The 16943-nt window shown below is 41.1% G+C and overlaps 1 protein-coding gene across 4 annotated transcripts in view; it reads left to right on the top strand.

Moving 5' to 3' along the window:
- The first annotated feature begins 1496 nt into the window (after window positions 1–1496).
- The window catches only part of ZZZ3 (zinc finger ZZ-type containing 3), a 55242-nt gene continuing 39795 nt past the window's right edge, over window positions 1497–16943 (top strand). For 2 of the 4 annotated variants that reach the window (XM_058029747.1, XM_058029751.1), the window contains exon 1: window positions 1497–1580. The gene's annotated coding sequence lies outside the window, so the exon portion shown is untranslated. Of the gene's footprint in view, window positions 1581–1945; window positions 2028–7674; window positions 7710–16943 lie in introns of those variants that run through there. The other 2 variants (XM_058029749.1, XM_058029750.1) reach the window with 2 other exon arrangements.

Consider the following 16943-nt stretch of genomic DNA (forward strand, 5'->3'; position numbering starts at 1 on the left):
TCAGCAGCCCCTGGAGTCGGTCAGGTCTGCTGCTCAACTGCGTCTTTGCAGGGCCACGGGAATCTGAAAAAAAACCCACCATCAAAACACCCAATCGATTTTGCTGAGAAGCAGCTGAGCAGAAGCCTCAGTTCTCCTGTGGAAGCACTAAGGCTTGTCTGCAATGCAATAATATCCTCAGCCATTGCAGCTGTTCAGCTAAGTGAGCGTATTTCAGAATGGATTGCGAGGCAGAGCGCTTTAGTGCACACAGGTGCTCCTGCAGTAATGAGAGCACCGCTCCTGTCGGGCACACGCACAACAGGGCTGTGAGAGAGCAGCACAGAATCGAGAGAAAATTCCCTCTCTCTCTCTCTCTCTCTCTCTCTTGTGGGATTTCTGTTGGTTTGAATTTGATCACAGAAGACTTCCAAGTCAGCAAGATGTAGGAAAAGTGAGAACTGCTTGGGAGGGTGGAAAAAGCTGCTGAGGTTTTTCTGCAGACTTTGCAGAAGGAATGTCTGTATGACTAGACTTGCAATTTGGATAATTAGGATTTTATTAAATGTGCTTTTTTTTACAAAAGTATCTATCACTTCAATACAGTCACTAGCTACCTTTAAAAGCAACTGAAAATATTCCTCGATACTTAACTCTGTTACAGAAAACTGTTTTACCTAAGGATTTTCCAGCAATGTAGAAATGTTAATTATTATTAAGAGAAAGGTTTTTGAATTTCATTAGCATTTAACAGAAAATGTGAGTCTCTGTGTTTCGTGTCTACATTCTTGTCTACACAAAACTCTTCCAAATGCATTTTAACTGTGGTGTTTCAGGAAAAAAGCAATGAGAAGTTCAAGAATAGTCGGAGACAGACAGTAGTTTTGTTGTCTCTGTAGGAGTACAGGTAAATGATGTATTAGAGCAGGCTGTGGGCGGTAGGCAGTACTAACTCTTGGTGATCGCACACCGGTGGGCTGAGAACCAAGCAGCACTACAGGAAGAAATTTGAAAGCACAATCGATTAATATTTAGTCATAACCCAGAGGGCTGGAGTACCCCACAGAGCCTGTTTGTGCGGCACAGCTTGAGCTCAGTCGGGACACCGTGGTGGAAATTAGTCAGGAGCTGCGAGCCGAGCAGCCCCGCTTTGGGTGCACTGGGGGCAGGATCACCTCCAGCCAGCGAGCGCTGCCCCCGAGCCGCGCTGCGCGTCCCGGCAGCCCTGGAGCGTTCCCGCTCCGCCGGCGGCTGTGCCGGGGCGCCCGGAGCCGCCCGCTTTCCCGCTGCCGCCGCCCGCGCGGGCGGAGCTGTCCCCGTCCCTCGAGGCGCCCCGGCGCACAGACAGACAGACAGACAGACTGACTGACACCTGCCCGGCCGCGCCGCGCTCCCGGCCAGCGCCGCCGCCGCGCTCCGCCGGCAGGGGGAGCTGCAGGGAGCGGGTCCTGCCGCAGCGCGGGGGGGAGGGGAAGGAAGCGGAAGGAGCCGCCGCCGCGCTGAGGGGAGCAGGCGCTGTGCGGAGCCGCCGCCTGGTGCGGGCGGCACGGAGGGAGCGAGCGGGGCTGCGCGGCCCGGCCGCGCCGAGGAGCGGGCGCCAGGTGAGGGCCCGGCCCGGCCCCGGGGGAAGGGGCGGGGGGGGGCCCCGGGCGGCGGCGAGTTCGGAACCCGCGCGGGGAGGGGGAAGGAGGAGGAGGGAGCGAGCGGGGGAAGCCCCCACGTGACCAGCGCGTGCGGGGAGGAGGTGGCGGCTCGCGCGCCCCGTTCGAATCAGCTGGCCCGCGGTGGCGCCTCCTGCGCGTGCGCGGCGGCCCCGCCTCCCCCCCGGCTTTACGTGTGCGCGCGCCCGGCGCGGCGGCCCCGGGGCACGTGCGCGGCGCCTCGGCCGCCATGTTGCGTCTGAGCCGCGCGCGGGCACGGTGCGCGCGGGGCGGGAGGCGGGGGCAGGGGCGGGCGAGGAAGGAAGGCAGGCGGGAAGTCTCGCGAGGTCGCGCGGCTCCCGCGGGAGCGTGCCGGGTGCGGGATGGCGGCGGCGCTGGGCGCGCTGGGTAATGGTACCGGGCCGGGGGCGGGACCGGGACCCGCCGCCCCTCCCGCCGCGGAACGGGCGCTCGGGAGCGGGCGGGGCGCGCGCCCCGGGGAGCGCCACTGGCTCCGCGCCGCCGCCTCCTCCTCCCCCCGCCCCGGCCCTGCCCCGCCTCACCTCACATCACCCCGTGCCTGCCCCGCGGCCGCCCCCCCTCCCTCCCCCGCCTCGGGCTCTCCCCGTCCCGCCGCTTCCCCCGCGCTGCTCCGTCCCCGAGGCCCGCCAGCCGCGGGTCCCACAGAGCCCCTCGGGTCTCCCCCGCCGTGCCACCCCCGCAGCGGCTGTCCCCGAGCTCCCCGCGCTGTCCCGGCCGTGCCCGATCCTGGCTGCCGGCCCCTGTTCACAGCCGGGGCTCCCGGGCCCTTCCTCGGCCACCCCGCGGCCCCGGGCCCCCGGCGGTGTCCCGCCGGCTCGGCCTGCCCTGCGCCCCTGCCCCGCAGCCCTGCCCCGGCCGTGCCCTCGCTCCCGGCCGGGTTCTCCCGGGCAGCCCAAGTGGTTCCTGCCCCGCAGGGACACGGGCGCTCATGGTTGAGGATGCAGAGCTCCGAAAGAGAGCTCTTGAACATCCCAAGTCTGCTCTAGATGGAGGCTTTGATTTATGTCCCGTTACAGCACAAACTTGTAACATGCAGTTCTGTTTTCTCTTGTGTTTAGAAGAAAATATTCCAGTCGTATCCAAGTGTCCCAGCTCAGCAATATTCCCTTTGTCTCCTAATCCTGATCTCTTTTAAGGGAGAGCATATGGTTCTTCTTCTTCCTTATGGTGTTTTGTATTCTATCCTTGTTTTTATCCAGTAACGTTGGCAGGTTTTGTAGTCTTGGAGTATTTTGCTAATCTGCTAAATTTTTTTTAAAGGATATGTTTTTGAGGCTTTGACGCTCCAAATTTTATTTTGTAAATTTGTTTCCAGTTATTAAAAAAACTAGTAGTTCTTCCATGGTTGTACATATATTTGCATGTATTCCATTGATGTTATCATTATACTGTACTAATCACTACATAGTGATTGTTTACTGAGGCTTTTAAGTGAAGCTCTACCTGTACCCTGTATTTTACATTAAATACTGACTTGTGCAACCTCTTAAGAACATGTTTTTTGGGTGTATTTTTAACCTGTGGTTGGATACTGGCTTCCCATGCTAGCTGCTCCAAGGATTATTAGCAGGGACTGGTAGGTTTGGGCTTAGGAAAATTTGATTCTTTACATAAGCCAGTGTAACTTCTGAGAAAAGAAGTTGCCAAGGTGCTATTGTAGTTTGTTTTCAAGCATCTTTTAATCTTACTGTACTGTCTTTTGCATTAATAGTAGTAATACTTGCTTAATCACAAGTGGAAAAAACATGGTATATGTTAAACAGCAGCAGAGAAAAATGCATCTCTCTAAAGAGTATGTAGGAAATATGTTCAAAAAAACCCCTGTCATCTGAAAATTGTCACTCAAGTGAAGAAACTTCCCATTACCTTAGAAGGGCTTAGCAGTTAAGTCAGTTTGACATGTGACTTCTAGCAAGTCATTAAGAACCTAAACAACTTTGCTTTCAGGCTTTTTCCAGCACTGTCAGGTTTATTCCACAGAAAAATTCTGTGCTTTGGATGTACAGGCTCGAATTTAAAGGGTTTTTGTGAGGAGTGCAACTGTGTGTGTCAGTAAGGAGCAGCAGTGAATGACCTTACATTGAAATACTGCTGATCATTTCTGTTTCTGGTGTTTAGTCTCTCGTAGGTAGTTGTTGCAATTCTCAGTTGTATCACTGCTAAGTGAAATGATGTTTCCTTTGCCTTGCATGCTCCAAGTGTATCACTGCTAAGTGAGAGGCTGTATTAAATAGCTTCATTATTGAGGTATTTAGTGATGGAGCTCAATCGTGTGTCTTGTCTCATCACTTTTAACATTTCTGGAAAAAGAGAAATAGCAAATGGGATTCTTTGCCTTGATGTTATTATGGACTTAATGTGCAAAAAAACGAGATCTTTATTTCACAGAATTTGGGAATGTGTCCTAATAAGGGCTTTTGTTCTACAGCTGAGCAGCATGTGACTGCTCTGATGTTTATCAGTGTTTCTAACATACTTGTGTAGTGAGATTACATAGTGAGATATGCTGTCCTTAGTCTCCTACAGAATGAAGGCTTTACACTCGCACCATTTCCAGAAGATTAAAGTTATTGTGGGGTTTTTTTGGTTGGTTGCTTGGGTTTTTTGGTCTGTTTGTCTGTGACTGGTTCTTCCAGATCATTTTAGGTACTTAGGTTGACTTGTGATCAATAATAATTGTGTGGTTGATACAAAGTGGAAAGACTTATACTCTGCTGTTTTACTGTAAGGGAAATAAGAAATGTGTTTCTTAACATTTCTAAAAGTACTGGGGAAGCTGGAACAGAAGTCTTTGCAGTCTGTCCTGCTTCCAGTTGTGCTTTTTTTCTTGGTTTTTTTTTTGTTTTTTTTTTTTTTTTTTTCTTCTTTTAAATTATCTTTCACATTTCCCAACCCCTCTTTAAGATGTCTAGGACTAATCTATTGAGGTTTGCTTTGTTTTGGTTTTCCCAAAGTCTTTGCATTGTGTGGGAACTGATGATTTAGGTCTCTCTGGTCATAAGGAACCAAATTTGCAAGAGAGAATTTATTCATCAAGTATTTGGCACTTACGTCCATATATAGAGATTGCACTCACAGTTCTAGAAATGCAGTACTGTAGGACCTATTGTTCCCTTTCTCTCAGGTTGGTTTAAAACAAATTGTATTATTCCAGACAGATATCTGTAGACCTTGTCCTTAAAAACCTTGAAGAAGAAAAATTCTGTTGATTCTGTGGGCGTGAGTGAAGTTGCAGAAACTGAGAAACTTTCTCACTTCTGTAGTAAGGCTTTTTTTTTTAAGTTTCCAAATTAAGTGTTCTTTGCTGTAAGTCATGCTGCTGCTGATAAGAATTTGCTCCTGGTAAACTTTACTCTAACACTTAAGGGTATATTGTTCCACTTTTAAGAACAGTGTAAATATATGGGTTGTGGTTGAAAAACTGCTGTGGTTGTAAAGAACCATCATGGTAGTTGCAGTTTTCTGAAAACCTTCCTTCTGTTTGAGTAACTCTTATAGACACTTCAGAAGTGCAGAGCTGAACATTAAATGATGTGTTCTTATTGGACATTTGTGTTCCAAACAAAAAGACCTTTAAAAATATTTCCTTATGGAGTGCAGCTTTGTAATCAAAATACTTAAGGTTTGTAGGTTGATAATTTGTATGGTTTGTATTCAAAATTTGAGTATTAGTTAACAGTTTGCATTTAATTGCTTTCCCTTATACAGGCAGTTGGTTGTATCTTCTGTGCAAAAGCTTAGTAGCTTAACTTACAATAACTGTTCTTTAGAGTTACCTCAGTGTTTTGATGCTTATAATGAATTCAGTGAAACACAGATAAACATAAAGCTCAGTGAGTCCAATCCCCTGCCCTTGGAAGCACCCTGGGATCCTTCCCTCTGATGGCAGAGCTCCTCCTTGTGTTGCTTGTTTGAGCAGCTCCATCACTCACCCCGTGGTAAAGTTTTACCTGATACTGAATTTCAGTATTTTTGCTTTGCATACAGCTCACTGCTTTGTCTCTTGTTCCTTCAGAAAAGAGTTGATTCTCCTTGTAGCAGTGGTTTGGATTGCTATTAGCTGCTCTCCAGTTTTTCTGGTCTTTTGAACCTCATCACAGGACAAAGGAATTTGAATGTGGGCAAGATAGACAATTTGATTGTCCAAGATTTTAAAGATGTTGCTAGTAGTTCAGATTTAAATACAGTATTTAAACACAAATATTTGGTTTTGTGGGGGGTGCATATGTGCTGACCAAGTATCAGTAAGAAGTGTAAAAGCTCATCTTTATATGTTAGTAGCAGAGAAGTGGGATTTTAATAGTATCTTATCATGAGAAGTAGCTGATTTTTTTGGCCTAAGAAGAATGATTCTGATTTTGTTTAAAACACTTAAGTTAGAAAGTTTGAAAGTCAGAGGAAGGGAGTGTTCCTGAGAGTTTACCTGTTGGTACATAAATTATAATATCCTGCTTTTTGTTGATATTTTAGCATATTTATTGTTGATATTATTAGCATATATATATGTCCATGAGAGCTGAATTTTTCAGAGCTAGTGGTGCAGGGTTTTTTGTGTGAACTGAAGAATCTGTAGCTTAGGAAGGAGAACCAGGGAGCCCAAATTGCATATTGGAGAAGCTGTGCAACTGGGTTACTGTGCCACACAGAAATGAATTAAAGAGGGAGGAGAGTGACAGAGCCTCCTGTGTATGTTTGTGTTTGAAACATGCTCTGCCTGTGCAGTTAGGAATGTTATCTCCACAGCCAAGGAATTTGAAACACCAAAGATGGATACTGTCAGAGGAGTTCTGCCGTGCTGCTTAATTGCTTATTAAATAAATGTTTTAAGAACATTGGAGATTGAAGGCATGGGTGTGTCATTTGCAGTTGTATTTTATGAATTTACTCCTAGTTATTTTTTTGTTTTGTGGTCTGGGTGATAGAACAAAGCAGATTTCCTAATTGCCTGGGGAGGACAAATCTGGGAGTGAATGTAAGCATTGGTGTGAAATAGTCTTGGAAAACCGGATCAGTGACCTGAACTGTATGGGATGCAGTTCAGTAAAGAGAAACACAAAATAGTACCTTTAGCTAGAAATAATAAATTTAAATATGAGAAGCACTTGGCTGAGCAACAGTTCTGTAAATAAGCAGCTGTATCACAAAATGAACACAGTGGAGTTGTGACAATTCTGTGAAAACCAGGATCCCAGTGGGATTTGTGAACAGGATTGTTGCATGTGAGAGGGAAGTTGCTCTGCAGCCCCAGTGTAAGGCCTCAGATAATGCAGTGTCTCTGTTCTTGGTGCTCTGCTTCCAGCACACTTGGACCAGCTGAGAGTATTTAGAGAAGAGTTGCAATAATGACCTTTGAGAAAGGACTGAAAGAATTGGACTTGTTTAGTCTTTAGCAGAGATGGGGAGACATAATAATAGGCTTCAAATGTGGTAAGAAAGTTTGCAACAGAGAATAATGTAATAAACTGTTCTCTCTAGGTGGGATAAGAAATAATAGTCCTGAGGAGCATTAAAAGAGATTTTGATGTCAGGGAAAACTTTCCAGCTTCAGGAAAGATTATTTATCCAGGACAGATAATCACAGGGTTATATATCTGAGGGAAGTAATGGGATATCTGTTGCTGAAAGTGCTCTAGAAAAGGTTAAATAACCTCCTGTTAGAGGTGATTGAAGTATAGTTTTCTGTCCTTGGCATAGAAGATGACTTTTTACCATGAGATCTCTATTCATTTTTAGATTTTTGTAATATTGTTTGCCATGATTTAAAAGAGTAAAATAACAAAACAACATGGTGGAGAAAAAAATTAGTGATGTAACAGTTGCAAGATTTAGTAAAAAAACCTCTATCAAATATATTCATTAAAGGGTTTTTATGAAGTATTTATTAAAGCTTCTGTAATGTAATATTGAAGGTAACTTTAATAGAGCTTTCATTGTAGATTTAATATCTTAAACTTGCCTTTAGGTGGTTTTAGTGATCCAAAAGGAAGAAACTGAGCTAGAGTCAAAGTCTTTGAGAAGACTTCATTGAGGAGAAGCAAAGCTCAGAAGGTAAATTCTAATGAGCCAGGGAGTCAGGTGCATTCCAGGCTCTGAAATAGAGCACACCATGCAGCTTCACCTCTGTGTAAAATGGAGACTACAGTGAATATCTGAGACATGGATGTTGGGGGTTCATCACCACTGATCAAGTCTTAAGGTTCCTGAAGGGTTTGTTATATAAATATATTGTTGTTTAAAGTCAGTTTGTGTTCCATGTATTAGGAATAGATTTCAGTCTTTCATGCCCATTGTTATGTAATAGCAGTATAAATAAGCTTGAACAGAAATGTGCCTTGTTTACTACATATCCTATTTTTATACAAAATTTCTCCTTTGGGACTTTTTGGGGCGATTTAAAATTATTTGATTACGCTGGAAGAGATAACCTTGTTACAAATGAGTTAAAGCTTTTTAGAGTTAAAAGTACTGAACAGTTTGATAGAACTTTTTGAACTAAATTCAGTTTAATGCCTTATTCTCCATTTTTTCTGTTCAAAATCAACTGTCTGCATCCCATACGACCTTGTTCAAGCATTTCTGATTTTTGAAATTTGACAAAGCTGCCTCAGGGTTAAGGGCAAGTGAAGGATAGGCTTTGAGTCACATATGTCTGAGCTCTGGAATTAGAGAAGGGGTTAAAGGGAAACAAATGTCACATTCTCAGCCATTTCAGAAGAGTGTAGAGGGTTTAGATAAAATGATGCTTTCAGTCTATTACAGCCTAATTGTAATTAGACTTTTAGTACATTTTCCCATCTCACCATTTATACAGATTAAAGTTTATGTGTACTTTTATTGCATAGGCTATCAGCATTGTCTTTGTTATACTTGATGGCAAATTGTGACTAAACCATCAAGAAACAAAGTGTTGCTGGCAGGGCACTGGGTTTAGATCCTGGTGTAGTGTTTGCTTATATAAATCTGGAAATCAATAAAGATTGCAAACACTGTTCACCATATTAGACTGATGTCAGAAAAGGAGTTGTTCCTTTTCTCAAGTATTTTATATCTTCCAGGGATTTTCCTTCCATGTGTCACTGCAGTACAGAGGCTTTTTTGTAGCCTATTATGAAGGGATCATGGTGTCTCATGTAGTAAGGGCACAAAGGCTTAAGTCTTAGGCAGATGCACCTGAGGAGCTGGAACTGAGGTGCAATTGTCAGGCAGAGCAGCTGGAAAAGGCTGCTTTACCCTGGAGTTTGGAGCAGCAGTTCCTGCAGAGTTGGCTGCAGTGGTGTATGGGTGGTGACTGGCTAAAGATGAGTAGAAAGCTGTTAACATTTCAATAGGTGCCATGGTTTCTTTGCTTCGGGTTATTTTCCTATTTCCAATGTAAAAAAAAAATTGGCAACTTCAAAAATTCTATCTTATTAGTAATTTTGAAATTAGAATATATTAGTACATGTTTTCCACCCATTACCTTCTTTTCATTAACTTGTGCTTTCTATGTACATGTCTCTAAAAGTCAGAGTACAACTAGCAGCAAGTTTTCCTGGTTAGGGATACATGAGTGTATTGCTTTTGTTAGTAGCTAATCTAATTGTCACTTGAAAAGGTTTGACAGTATTTCTGTGCCTTGCTATGCTGCCAGCACTGTTCTTTGGGGGTTTCCTTAAAAGCTAGACTTCAGGAGAAAGAAAGCTAACTAGATGTTCTCAGGTCTTCTCAATCCTCACTTATCAACATTTCTGTTTTGTTTATTTATTTATTAAATTTTGGGAAAAGAGGCAAAATGAGAAGCCAGTATAGCTTATGGGTTTTTTTATTTTTAACCAGTGTTTTATTTTCAGTGGAATTGTGATGTTTATTGCATCAGTTTTCTGGAAATTCTGCTATATTCAGTGCATTCTAAAAAAAGCAGACTGAAAAAAAATCTTTATTCACAGTATTATTGCAGAGGCTGCTACAGTGCAATTACTTTTCATGTGTGTGGATAGTTTTAAATGGACCTGTGAGGAAGTGGTTTCTAACAGAATAAAGCGTAGTTACATAATTTCTCCTAAGTGAGGTCAGGTGAGACTTTTTCTGGATCATGGGAATTCAATGATCCTTTGTTAAGAGGATTCCTAAAATACTTCAGATGAAAAAGGTTCTTCATATATCTGCTATCTCACAGCCAGTGCTGAAAAGGACAATGAGAAACACTCACTCCTTGTATGATGTCCTAGTGCAAATAAAGCTGCCCACACCTCCCCCATCTCAAAGTGAAGTCTGTCTTTTTCGTGTTTCTTGACTGTATTTTGGATGTATTTTGGAGATCTGAATTGTTGAACCAAAGTGAATTTTGCAAATCCTTGAGAATCCTCTATTCTCATAAATGGGTTGCTTTTTGGAGTACAGTTTGCTGTCAGGACCATTCAGGTTATACAAGTGTACAGGAACAGATTTGCTGCTGTTAAGATCTTCTGTTGTTGTTCTAACTGCACCTCAAAAAAAACCAACCAGAAACCTTCACCAACAATACTGGTAACAAATTTCTTCTTAATATTGATGAATTTCAGTTACATCTCTCATGCTCTGAAAACATCTCTGGTTGATTCCAGCCCAGAAGCAGTTTTATTGGAAATTCACCTTTTACCTGAAAGGTTTTTTTTTTTTTTATCAGAATTCTGAATATATAGAGAGAATTTTTTGCCTCTCTTGGGTTCTGGAGGTAAAAGCAGGCCAGTTACTGTCATTTTATCCAGGGTGACTCATGTCTCATTGATTTTCCACTTGAGAGGTAACTCTGGTGATCAGACCTTGTATTCTGCTTTTAGGGTGTATTTCATAATTGAATTAGTTGCAGTTAGATCAGCTACCCTTTTAAAAAACTTTTTAGATTGTTGTATGTCTGTATTTACTTGGCCAAAGAAATTCCCTTGAAGAAACCTTCCCAAAAAGTCAGGAGATTGTGAGAAACAGCAGAACTCTGGAGAAGCTTGCTGTGTGATATTCTTGGTACCATTTTCAGTTTGGATTCATGTGTCACTGCAGCTTTGTTACATGACTCGTACCAAATAATCATGTGGACGTTTCTTCTCATCCTGTCTGTTCTGTCAGCAGGCCTGATTTGCAGACGTGGCGTGAGCTCCAGTTTAAGTTGTGTTTGCTTCTCCTCCTTTAAATGTGCCCTTCCTTTGTGTGGGTTGTAGCATGGCTTCCCTGCTTGGTTCACTCCTGCAACTGCCTTGAAAGGAAAGTTTGCTTTTCTAGTACTTAGAAATTAGCTTCTGTTGAAGTGTGGACAACTATTGCTTTTTTGACCTTCACTGACCATACTTTTCATGATGAAATGTCAAAAAGAGTCCAGGGGTTTGAATCAGTAACAAATAAGAATACAGAAAGTTTGCAGGGTTTTTTTCCCCTCAGATGTGCCTCTCTTTTGTGCCTGAGATTCTGTTAGTGAAGACTTGCATCAGCTGGATTTCAGTTAAGTTTTCAATAGAGTTTTAACAGATTTGTATCAAATTGAACAGTTAACAGAATGAAAATAGAGTAAAACACGGTGCTGTGAGCTCTGCTGTGTGGAAACAGACATGAAGAATGTTTCCCCAGCATTCACCATTCCAGAATAATACAGGTTATAGCTGGATATATAGCTATATATAGATGGAAACAATAACCTGCTGGAATTAGTGCTGTGCATCATTTAGAAAACACTTCTATCCTCAGCATGGAAGTTTAGAATTCCAAGATAAGAGGAGCACCCGTGCTGCTTAGGCTTACAAAGCATAAGGGAGAGCCTGAGAGAAGGGTTCACATTACAGCAAACCTGATCCAAGGACTGTCTGTCACCAAATGCAAAGCCCTGTTTTCCACTGGCACCTGTGCTTATTTCACCATTACAGGGAGCCTGTCTAGGAAGCTAAACTAGAGCAAAAATGGCTCTTTTGTAGGGACCTGTGATTTCCAAATCAGCTCACTGTGAGCTCGGATTGAACACAAAAGCAAATGCATGGGAAAAATAGGAATGATGTGCCTGAGTTACAGGGGAGTGGGATTGCCTCTTTTTGTAGATTAAATCACTTCATGGTACATGAAACCTCACAATTGTTGCAAAATTGAAGAGAGAATGATTGAAGGCTCTCCACCAGCCTGTGAATCCACCCTGTTGGTAAAGGAGTGGGAATGTTGATGGGTGTGGTTTTGATTGCTGTGAAGGGAAAGTGGTGTCTTGGACAAAACAATAAAGAAGGAAATGCTCTTTTGGGAAGTATCTAAATGGATGTAATTGAGCAGAGGCAGAAAGAGCACCATTGCAGTAGTTCAGCTGCAAAATTACAAGATCCTTGTGAGAGTTACCCTCTTGGAGTGGCAGTGAAAACCTCTGGAAGTCAGACCAGCTGCTGAAAGAGGGTTCAGTCTGTAAAAAAGCTGTTTGCTGTCTTTGTGACCTTCATTGTTGATGGATGGGTAACCTTTGACATAGGCCCCTGGACTCACCAATGTATTTTTAATTATGATTCTGGTGTCTCACACATGGATTTGCATTTTTATTTCCGTAGTGACTTTTTAAATACACATACATTGCAGAGTTGCTCCTTTCTTATCACTTAGAGCAATTAAAAAAAAAATAATACTTTCCTTAATTGAGCAAGGGCAATCCACACTATGCATGCAGAACTCAGAAAGGAAGCAGTGCCCACCTTAGCTGGCATGTCATTTAAGAGGGGCATTTTAAGTCAAAATAGGCAGATGTTTAGAAGATGGAAATTTCAATTTTTATAAATACTGATAATGATATTTCAATAATTTTATTTCAGTCATTGCAGAAGAAAACCCTTTCTCTAGTCTTGTGGTGATACGAATCTGATGACTCTTTATTTCACCACTGTCTTGAGTCAGAAGAATCTGAAAAAACTGAGCAAATGGGTATTAAAATAGAAATTCATTGTTAGGAATGTGAAGTAATGCATAAGAATAAAAGAACTTTATGCAAAAAAGCCCAACCCTGACTTGAAATCAGCTATTAGTGCTCAGGAAAGTCTTCTGATAGACATTTCTGTAAAGACATCAATTCAGTTTTCACTGTCAAATAAAGTAAATAGAGTTGAGTATTAATAGAAGGGGGTCATGACATAAAATATTAACTATTCTGTGGTAAAAATCTATGACATACATAGGCCATGCTTTGAATATGATTATCCCACACTGATCTGTCTGCTAGACTTAATACAGAAAAGGGCAATAAGAATAATCAAAATTTGGGATAGCTTCTTTATGCAGAACACCAAGGAGATAAACCAGATAAAGTAACCATTAATTCTGGGATCTTACAGCAAAGGTATGTCCTCAGATACTGTGAAACTTAATTGTTAAAGGTATGAGAGTTTTATGGAGAGTTTTTTCCCTACTGTTATCAAGGAAGGAATGTGTTTAATTGCTTATTGACCTAGGAGAGATAATATATCACTGAGTTATGAGGGCTTTGTGTGTTCAAGATACAGCAAAGGCTGCCTAGGAGATATATTCTTACTGTATTTATTTTTCTTCTTTTATGGCTACAGCATTGTGCTCTGAGTAATACAGTTGTTCACAGCTGAATAATTTTGTATTTTTTACAGAAATTTTACATGTTCTCAAAGATAACTGGCGATTGGGGTTGGGGTTTTTTTCTATTCTATTTTTTAAAAGGTTAAGCAGTTTTATGGATGGTATATAAACTACATTTGTCAAACTCATCCTTACTTAATATTTCATGGTAGCTCTTCAGAGGTACTAAGTAAGGAATAAGCACAGTGCTTGTTTTGCTATAATGCTGTTAATTTCCTTAGACTACTTTGTAAAAACTGTGCCTTAGAAAGAGCCAGTTAGGCTTTTTTAGGACATCACTGGCAAACTCTTAAGTTATGTATTATTAAAAATAACCATCTATAAAGCCTTCTGCCTGATATCTTTACTCAAAAAATGTAAATGTGCAAAAGCAAACCATTATGATTTCTAACTTTGTAACTGCTTTTATTGATTAATTTCAAATTCATACCCTAAAGATTCCAAACTGTATCTATGGCATATTCAGAAAGCTGCTGATCATACTGGTTTTGGTCTTGTAAGACATAAACGTTTGGAGTAATCCTGTCTCTGTAGCTGAATGTTTTGGAGGGATAAAGTAGGACAGAAGTCAGTTTTATATTGTATTTGTGTAAGTGGGTATCTAAGCCCATAGTAAATAATGTAACCGTTTAGTCTAAGCTTTATCTAATTCCTGCAAATGAGAACTTTCTAAATGTGTTGTCATTTGATACAGTGTGTGAGCAATCCTGGTGTGCAGCTCAGAGACAAAGCCATAAAGAAGAATTTAAGTGCAAGTGCAGGTTTTTTACTGCAGTGATGGGTTGGCCATTTAGGGAAGTGTCTGAACTCTGGCAATCTGCTCGTGTTTGCTCAGGATAGGTATGGAAACTGCATAATTCACACTCTCTGACCCACCTTCTGGCAGCTTCTTCCTGCTTCCTCAATCTGTGATAAAATGTGCTGAAGGTATCTCTTTTCTTTTTTCCTTTTTTCGTGTGCTCCAAGAAATTCTCTAGTGGCTGAACCTGGAACTTGAATAGCCTTTTAATGTTTCTTCAGTCCTTTAACCTAATATTACAGGACAATTGCAAGGAATGGTAAAATGAGTGTCTCTCTTTTATTTATGGAAATAGATACTATCAGGAATTTTAGATACCATAACCAGACATGTATTTTTTATATAAAGGTTAAATGTTCTAATTGCTATTCTACTAAAATGTAGTCAGAGTTTGCCCTGAATTATTGAATTAATAAGTGATGAAGTATAAAGTCCATTAAATACTACCATAGTCATGAATCCTATTGTCTTGAGACAGAAGAGGAAAGTCAAATCTGTGAAAAATTGCTTCAGTTTCAGAAAACTAAAATGAGAAAAGGCAAGATCCTATTTAAAGCCTTGAAGTTTTGTGTGTTTTATTAGGGTAGATAAAGCTGCAAACGTGCACCTTTGTTCCTAGAGCTGAGTGTATGTATTTACAGCATCTATGACAATACAGTTGGGAAGGCATGCTTTATGCATGTAGTGGCTTTCCATCATTAATAATACCATGAGGCTTTTTGATTTCATCCCTGAGAAAGTGTTTCCTAGACAAAGTCAGAAAAACTGAAGTAGAAGGGGAAGCTCTAAATAAAACACAAAAAATTTATTCTGCCAATAAAAAAAGACAAAGCAAAACAGGAAAAAGCCAATTGAAGGCAGAATGGAGAAAGAATTAAAATGAAGTTGCTGTGAGAGTTGCATTGGGTATCTATATCTAATCTTGCCTTTTCTTTTTTGCCAGGTCTTTATACCCATTTGTAAAAATGAAAATACAGAATTCTCTTTTTATAAAAACATCAGTGATAGTCTGAATGCTAAAAACTTATGGGAGCTCAAGGGAAGACAAGGAAAATTCATGGAAGAGAAATTCAGTGAAGTTTAGAAAATAGATAGTTATGACATATGACTTAGGAGGACTCTGAGCTAAAAATATTTGGAAGCTATAATGGTATTATACACAGCAGCTCTTGCCTAACCATCTGCTTACCACGGCTGTTGGAGACAAAGTACTGACTGCAGAGACGTGTGGCTTTGCTCTGTGTGAGAAAAGAGGCTTGAAGTTTAATAATGTTGAGCATAATTGATTTGCATTTAAATTTAATGAGGGAGAAGTTTTGAAAGTGAATAGTCAATTAACATGCAAGGGGAATCAAGTGTCTCTGTGCATAGGTGACAGATATGCTCATGTGCTTAGGCAGGAATAAGTACGTCCCTTTTGCTCTGTAAATGCAGTGCAACATCTCAATATCAAGAAAGATCTTTACAAAGTCCTTGATAAAGTATTCAGCTGCTGGGACAGGGTAACAGAATCAGAATAAATTTTTCGCTTCATAGGCAATCTTTCATTTTATACTTGAACAGTGAGCATAGTTTTGAAAGTAAATTGTCTCGTGTAGTTGCAAGGAATCATAAACTGAGTGTTGCAAAACAAAACCCTGAAGAACAATAAATTCAGATCAGAATATCTGGGTATTCCTTGTATCACAAAGTTGAATAAAGGAAGCCAAAAGAAAAGCATGTGTAGGGTAAACTGTAGTTGTATTTCAGCAGTGTGTTGACAGGTTAATTGTGGGTTTAGAGTAACGGTGTAAAGTCTTAGAAATGCTTTGAAATGTATTTTAAATCTATCAAATATGTATATTTAGCATATTAATAAGATACCTGGAGAAGAAACAGCTGATGAGTAGTGGTGCTGTATGAAAAGTTGTACTCTCCCAGCTTAGTCTTTCAAGGGAATAAATTTGTGACTTTGAAAGATCAAGAAAGTGTGAATCAGACTATTCTGAATTTTTACTGTGCAAGGGCTGTAGGAGCTGCAAAACCTATGAGTCAGCCTGCATCTAGGTGAAAAATGAAAGTGGAGCAAGCCAAAGGTTCTTTGTCAGTGGTCACAGGAAAAGCAAAACCTGTAGGAAAAGAACTAGCAACTCCCTGCATTCTTACAGGGCAATTATGGTAGCAATTAATAAAATTTAATACCAAAGTATTCAAATGAAAAAATACTCATACTGAAAAAATAAGAGTAACTAAAAGGCTATTATTTTAAATGTAAATGTAGGCTAGACAGAACTTCCTTTGTATTTCCAGTTGGTGCTGTAAGCATAGGCCAGACAGAACACAGAAAGTGTGGGAAATAAAAAGCAGCATGTTGTTTATCAGTGAATGTGCTGGCATGTGAAGATCTTCTGAGCACAGCAAGAGAGGAAAGCAGAGTGGCAATCAAGTAAAACAAAATTACATGTGATGTGGTCATAGTTCTATTTGAATTATATATATTAGACTAGAAAAGTAAATTGGGCTACCAAGGTACTGTTAAATCAAGGAAATTGTGCTAACTGTCCTATCTGGAAGTAGTTGGATATGAACAGTAGCAGCTAGAAAAAGGTGGTGTACTAGTTGAACTGGGAGCAGTCTTACAATAAAGTCAGTACTTTTTTAAATAAAGGCCTCTCTTAGCAGTAGATGTGCTGTGATTAAAAGGATGGGTATGTGATATTGTTCATATTGCATCTTGGTTTGTTTCCTGTGCCTGAAGACAGGACAGCAGCAAAACAGAAAGCAGCTGCTCCCTGCCCCTTTAAGAGCTTTTAAAAACCACAGTTCCTAATGCACTTAAAACACCTTCAGTACTTGCCAGTGGAAACTCCCAAGCCAAGCAGACTGAAATATGCATAACACTCTTCTTACTCAGAAAACACAAATACAGC

This window comes from Melospiza georgiana, chromosome 9, assembly GCF_028018845.1.
Source record: "Melospiza georgiana isolate bMelGeo1 chromosome 9, bMelGeo1.pri, whole genome shotgun sequence".
Classification (NCBI taxonomy): domain Eukaryota; kingdom Metazoa; phylum Chordata; class Aves; order Passeriformes; family Passerellidae; genus Melospiza; species Melospiza georgiana.